The sequence below is a fragment of the Pinus tabuliformis genome, chromosome 9, assembly GCF_031772625.1.
Source record: "Pinus tabuliformis cultivar Carrire ecotype Pingquan chromosome 9, CPIR1, whole genome shotgun sequence".
Lineage (NCBI taxonomy): Eukaryota > Viridiplantae > Streptophyta > Pinopsida > Pinales > Pinaceae > Pinus > Pinus tabuliformis.
In genome coordinates this window covers 184,492,192-184,499,869 of record NC_142307.1, presented here as the reverse complement: position 1 = coordinate 184,499,869, position 7,678 = coordinate 184,492,192, and positions in this window count along the sequence as shown.

Genomic DNA, 7,678 nt, shown 5'->3' with positions numbered 1-7,678 from the left:
AAATTTCAGATATTTCCACGCTATATTTGCGGATATATGATCTGAGGAATTTGGTCTTTTTGCAAACTCCTGAATTACATTCCAAACAGGTGACCTGGGGAAAATCGTCATAACTTTCTCTCTGAGCATCGGATTGAAATTTTGTAAGAAGGTATAGAAAGAGAACAAAATGCAATTTCTTGTAGATATTCTTGGCCAAAGGTCGAAACAGTGACACGCGGCACTTCATACAAGTTCGCTCTTCTGGAAAGGTCTATAATCAAGTCATCTTGGGAAATTGTGCATAACTCTTTCTTGGAGAATCCAATTTGGATCAGACTAGTGGCATTGGAAAGAGGATACAGAGGGCTACCACAGGTCACAATTTCAGAAATTAAAGATCTGAAAATACAGAGTTACAATCGTTTCAAGATCGAGCTCCTAAAATCAAGAAAAAGCAAGATGAGGAAGTTTGATGGCAAGGATCCGGTAAATTGGATACTTTAGATGGAGCAATATTTTGATCTACATTGTGTACAACTGTTACAAAAGATATGTATTGCATCTTCATATTTAGAACCAGATCAGATTTTATGGTATGAAGGGCTTTGTTCTCGTAAACAACTTGTTACGTGGTCAATTTTCACGGAGGAAATGATAGCACATTATGAGGATACAAAGAGCAACACCTTCTTTAGAGCAACACCACAACAATTGGAAAGAGTAAAAGGGCTTTGTGACATAGTGGAAAGAAAAATTATGGAAACTAGGAAGCATACCCCTCACAAATATAAATATGGAAGTGTTGTTTCTCCTAGCCTTCCAAAACCTACAAGGGTTACACCACAACAATTGGAAGAAAAAAGAGAAAAAGGGCTTTGTTACAATTTTGATAGCAAATGCACTAAAGGTCATAAGTGTGCTGAGAAGAAATTATTTTACATAGAATATGAAGAGGAGGAAGAAAAGGATCAAGAAACATCAAAAGAAGAAAATATACGCCAGGACCCCACCCTACAGAAAGAAGAAATGAATCAGACCATATCTTGTAAAGCATTGGCAAGAATTACCTCTCCTCAAACTCTCAAGATAGAAGGACAGATCAAGAAGAAAAAATGTGCAAGAAGTGAAATATCACATCGAGAAAGAAGAAATGAATCCAACCATGTCTTGTAATTCATTGGTCAAAATTACCACTCCTCAAAGTATCAAGATAGAAGGACATATCAAGAAGAAAAATGTTCAAGAAGTGAAAGATCACATCAAGCATCAAGAAATGAATCCGACCATATATTGTAAAGGATTGGAAGAAATTATCACTCCTCAAACTCTAGAGATAGAAGGACATATCAAGAAGAAAAAAGTTCAAGCAGTTAAAGATCACATCGAGCATCAACAACAAGTTCTCCAAATTTTAAAGGATAACGCCACTTTGGTGCAAAATCAAATGAAACAATAGGTAGATCAACATCCTAGTGAAATTTTTTTGATGTAGGTGATTAGGTATTTTTACTGCTACATCTCAAGCAAGCTAGTTATGAGAAGGAAATGTTGGCAATACTACATGCACTTAAAAAATGGCGACCTTACCGAATGGGAAGACTCTTCAAGGATGAGGATGTGGAAGCATTGTTTTGTGCTATTTCTATTATCCAACTAGATTGGATAAACAAAGCAAGGGATGAATGGAAGAAGGACAAAGAAGTATGACCACTTATTCAAAAGTTGCAAAATATCCCAATTCAAACATTATTTCCAGAAATTGAAGAAGAAGGAAAAATCATATTGAAACTTGGAGCAGTCACAGAAACAAGAACCCGACAGCTATGAAATCGATCAATTTCAGAGTATCTCATCAAGTGGAAGAACTTACCCGCTAAAGATTCCACATGGGAGGACAAGAATTTTATACAGAAGCATCAAGAACTACTCAAGCGTTGAGGACAACGCTTTTTGAAGGAGAGGGGCATGTGAGGCCCCTATACTACTAGTGTAACCCCTTATTGTTATTAGTACAACCCACTTATTATATTGATGTACCCATGTAGTGCCCATATTGTTACTATTGTGCCCCATAGAAGCCCACTATTGTTATTATTGTGCCCTTACATTATTATTGTTAGGTCGGCTCTGATTATGTTATGACCCCTTAGACTCCTATATATAGAAAGGAGGTCTTGTCATTTGTATCATCGAAGAATTGTTCATTTATGTAATGTAAAGGAGGTTGCCCCCCCGAAGAGGCTGAATGCTAAGGTGTTGATCTATCTTTTCTATCTTTTCTTGAGCTGGTTTCATAACGCTATGCCTTGTGAAGTTTTAGCAGTCAGTCTCCCGACCTCCCAACGGAAATTGTGCAACCTTCATGATCAGTCACACAGGTATGTTGCAAGTCAGTTATCAAGTTCATTTTTTTGAAATATGGCAACAAGAATATTCCAATTTAATTTGTCCTTGAATTAAGTTTTGAATTAAAATCAAATTTAGTCTTAACATCTACTTGGAAATAATTAATTAATTTATTTTAAATTAATTAGTTGGAGAAATTCAAGTTAGAAGTGTTTCTGAAGTCATGCAAGATTTATCCTTAAATTAAGGAGATAAGATTGAGTTATATTTGAGTTGTAATTAGTTAACTCATTTTAATGATTCAATTCCAATTAAATTAGTTCCAAACTTTTTGAGAAACTAATAGTGAGTTAACAGTCAGTTGATGCACGAATGCACTCAACTAGTGCTACTCCAGTTAACTGAAGGTTCCCTCATCAGAAACTCATGCATGTCTATTCTGAGAAAGACCCAGTTGAGATAAATTTTCAAGGACAGTGTACTATTAGTTGCATGTGTTTTCTCATGGAGAAAACTCATGCATGCAGTCAAGGATTCATCCTTGAGGATTGTGCAGTTTTGAAGGCTTGTTTATCCACTTGGTAATAGGTTAATCATCCAAGATTGCCTATGAGCATCTGTGAGGACTGTACTGAGGGCTGGCTAGCTGTGAGAGATAAGGCTTTGTATAATTCTTATGTATTTCCACCATGTATGATAATACAATAATGTGGGGTTTTTAGTTTAGGCTTTCCCTAAAGTATTTTCATGTGTATTGTGCCATTGATTCTTCTTCTTCTAGTTATATTGCTCAGCTCGATCTTTAAGCTTCCACAAATTTATAGTAGAAGTAGGTTATAGTATTCTTATTTGATTTATATTTCATTATCTGGTTAATCTATAGCAGATTTTCTACATGGTATCAGAGCTGTGAACAATATAGTGAGAAGAGAATTTGAAGTTTGAAGTTCAGGGTTGCAGGTGCAAATCGAATTCATATCATACTTCAAGGTTGGCCAATGGCATCCTATGGTTTGAGACTCGAGTATTCCTTGGAAGGTGACTTGAATTACATAGCTTGGAAAGATAGAATGGAGGTTGTATTAGAAGACAATGGCTTGAAGGAGTTATTGATCAAGAAATCCCAAAGCCAACTTCAACTAATGCACAAGAGTTGGCTGAGTGGAGGAAGCTTGTGGTGAAGGCGAGACAGATCATCCTTGAAGGAGTTTGAGACCATATTTTCTTGAGTCTTCATGTGAAGGATACTCCATTTTCAATGCGGTAGACATCGAAGGACATCTACCAGAACAATAGCAACCAGAGGAAATTGGCACTCAAGGATATGTTTTGAAGAATCAAGATGGAGAAGGGCGATATTATTTCCACATATCTGAACAAGCTCACCACCTGCAAATATGAGCTTGGAAGTGTGGGAATAACTACTGTCGATGATGATATGGTGAGCCTTGCTCTCCTTGGCCTTCAAAAGAGTTGGAATAGCTACAAGGACTCTATGAATGGAAGGGAGAAACTGCCGGATTAGGAACGACTATGGTCAGATCTTATGCAGGAGGATATCAGGAGGAGCACACGAGATGGTTCTTCATCCAAGAATAATGATGAAGAAAATCTGGCCTTAGCAAGTAAGGCAAGGAAAGGGAAGGGGAAGGCTTCCTATTGCAAATTGAATTCTTCTCATGGAGGGAAGAAGGGTGACATGTCTAAATTAATATGCTTTAATTGTCACAAGATGGTACATTATGCGACTAATTGTCCATTGAAGAAGTCCAAAAAGGGATCTTTAGAAGGATCAAAAGGTGAGGCATTAGCCTCTTAGTTCGAAATCGACGTTACCCTCATTTCATGCATGGTGTCATCGATGATGGGTTGTGTTTGGTATCTTGACAGTGGTGCCTCATTCCACATAAGCGGTGATAAAAAATTATTCAATGCCTTGGGGGAGAAAGACCTCAAGATGCACATAGAGATTGGTGATGATGGAAGGCATAGTGTTTCAGGAGTGGGCACAGTTTCTTTTCAGAGGGATCATGGAGCTCCTCTCACCTTGATAGATGTGATGTATGTGCCTGGACTAGGGAAGAGCTTGGTATCGGTCGTGACGTTGGAGGAAAAATGCTACGATGTTGTCTTCAGTAAAGGAAAGACATTCCTAAGACACATAGCCAAGGGTCAAACCAAGAGGATAAGGATTCAGATGAAGAATCTCTATAAACTAGTGGTAGATGATTGTGCAGCATTGAGTAGGAAGGAAAAATTGGTGCAAAGCCAAGACATTGGCGAGTTGTGGAACAGGTGTTTGGGCCATTTGCATCATGGAGCTTTTAAGATAATGCAACAGATATCTAAAGGATTTCCCAAAGGTAAACTTGAGTAAGTTGACACATGCAAAGGTTGTACCTTGGGAAAGTACACCAAGTATTCCTTTCATGATTGAGACAGTCAAGAAAAGGCTATCTTAGAGTGAGTTCATACAGATTTGTGTTGACCATTCTTGACGACATCCACAATGAAGCAAAGGTATTATGTGATTTTCATTGATGACTATTCTCGTAAATGATGGATTTGTTTCATGCAGAAGAAGGACCAAAATTTCACAAAGTTTTGCTAGTTCAAAACTTTGGTCGAGAAAGAGTTAGGGAAGAAGATCAAGGCCTTGAGAAGTGACAATGGTGGAGAATATGTCTCTCAAGAGTTTAGGGAATTTTGTGTGGTAGAAGGAATTAAATGAGAGTTGATAGAACCTCATAACCCACAACAAAATGGGGTGGTTGAGAGGAAGAACAGAACTATTGCAGGGGAAACATAGGCAATGTTGCATGAACAAGGCCTACCACTTCACTTGTTGGCTGAGGCATGCAACAAAATGGTCTATTTGCATAATAGAAGCCCGCATCGCATACTTGGTATGAAGACACCAGAGGAAGCTTTCTCCCATAAGAGACTAGATGTGGGTCACTTCAGGATCTTTGGCTCATCGGTATATTGCCATGTGACAAAGGATGCACGAAAGAAGCTTGAGTCAACAACAAAGTTGGGGATATTTGTGGGGTACACTGATACACCTCACAACTATCGAGTGTAATTTCCTACCAGTCGGAGGACAGTGGTTCACAGAGATCTAAAGTTTGATGAGCAGAAGGCCATGCGAGTTTCCCTTGAGAGGGAGCTCCAAATACAGGCAGTGGAGGAACTGTTGGATCCTAAGGAGGAGGAGCCTAAAGCTGATGCGGAGCAGTCGCATGTAGAGGTTCCAGGAGTGGAGACATCCACTCAAGCAGAGTCTTCTAGAGATGGATGGAAGCACAAAAAATAAGCTAACAGATTCTTGGAGGATGTGAGAGAAAATGTGGGAGCACCATCTTCTCAACGCAGACAGAGCAGGTCACCTGAGAGGTACTCTGGATACATGGCCCTTGCTAGAGAATGTGTTGAGATCGAGCCATCTTCATTTGAGGAAGCAGTGCAACAGCCAATTTGGGTTGATTCTATGGTGGACGAGTATGACTCCATAGTTCGTAACAGTTGTTGTACCTCTGAGATAATAATGGTCAGCTATTATGTGAGAGCATCTAAGATAAATGATTTGGGTTTTTTTTTTTTTAATTTTGGATACCAATGAATGAAACAGATATATAACTAATATGCCTAACCTTTTGAATAATATCAATATCTCAACAAAGGGCTAGTATAAATATTTACACAATGATAAAGCTTGAATAGTGGTGAGCAGAAAACGAAAAATAATATGATTATCACAATTCTCAGATAGATAATTAAATAATCATAAGTATGAAAACCTCTGACCGATGTTCAGAAGGTTCAAGAGAATACACTTATGCTTACAACAAGATGTTGATGATTTGTTGATTCAGAGGGAATTAATTGAACAGACAGTTCACTAATCCATTCTCTTTAATGATTATCACTTTAGAAGCTTATAGGAATAGATTGAGTGTTATGAAACCAGCTCAACAAAAGATAGAAAAGATAGATCAACGCCTTAGAATTCAGCCTCTTAGAGGGGGCAACCTCCTTTACATTACATAAATGAACAATTCTTAGATGATTCAAATGACAAAACCTCCTTTCTATATATAGGAGTCTAAGGAGTCACAATATAACCCAGCCGACCTAACAATAATAATATAAAGCCACAAAAATAACAATAGAGGGATTCTATGGGGCACAGTAATAACAATATGGGGGCAATACAGGCACAACAATATTAATAAGGGGTATAACTACAATAGTAATGGGGTAATCACTAGTATTATAGGGACCCAACATGCCCCTCTCCTTCAAAAAATTGTTGTCCTCAATTCCTTAGTAGTTATGTATACTTCTACATAAAATTATCATCCTCCAATGTGGAATCTTTAGCGGATAAGTTCTTCCACTTGATAAGATACTCTGAAATTGATCGATTTCGTAGCTGTCGAGTTCTTGTTTCTGTGACTGCTTCCGGTTCCAATATAATTTTTCCTTCCTTGTCAAGTTCTGGAAATATTGTTTGAACTGGGAGCTTGTTGCCTATAACCTTCTTTAAACATGAAACATGGAAAACTGGGTGCAATCGAGAAGCTACAGGGAGCTCCAATTTGTATGCCATAGTACCAATCTTTTGCAATTACACCTTGTACGGACCATAATACTTTGGTGATAATTTATTATCCTTCTTAGCTTGCTTGAGGGACATTTGCTTATATGGTTGTAGCTGTAGGAATACCCAATCACCTACATCAAAACTTCTTTCACTGCGATGTTGATCTGCGTGTTGTTTCATTCTATTCTGTGCCAACACGAGGTTATTCTTTAAGAGTTGGAGGACTTGTTGTTGATGTTCGATGTGATGTTCCACTGCCTGAACCTTAGAATTTTCTCTTAAATATGATGTGATGGATGGTGGTTGATATCCATAAAGTGCCATAAATGGGGTCATTTTTGTTGCTGTATGGAAGGAAGTTTTATACCACCATTCAGCCAGAGGCAACCATTTGACCCATTGTGTTTGTTTATCAGATACAAAGCAACAAAGATATCCTTCCAAATTTTTTTTTACTATCTCAGTTTGCCCATCAGATTGAGGATGATAAGATGAGCTATGAGCTAATTGAGTACCAAGACAAGAAAATAATTCTGTCCAAAAATTTCCCGTGAAAATGGGATCTCTGTCACTTACAATAATCTTTGGGTTTCCATGTAGCTTTTGAATTGTTTCCATAAATGCAGTAGAAATTGTACTGGCTTTAAATGGATGTGATAATGCACAAAAGTGTGCATACTTGGTAAGTCTGTCAACTACCACCATGATGACACTCTTTCCCTCAGACTTGGGTAAACCTGTGAT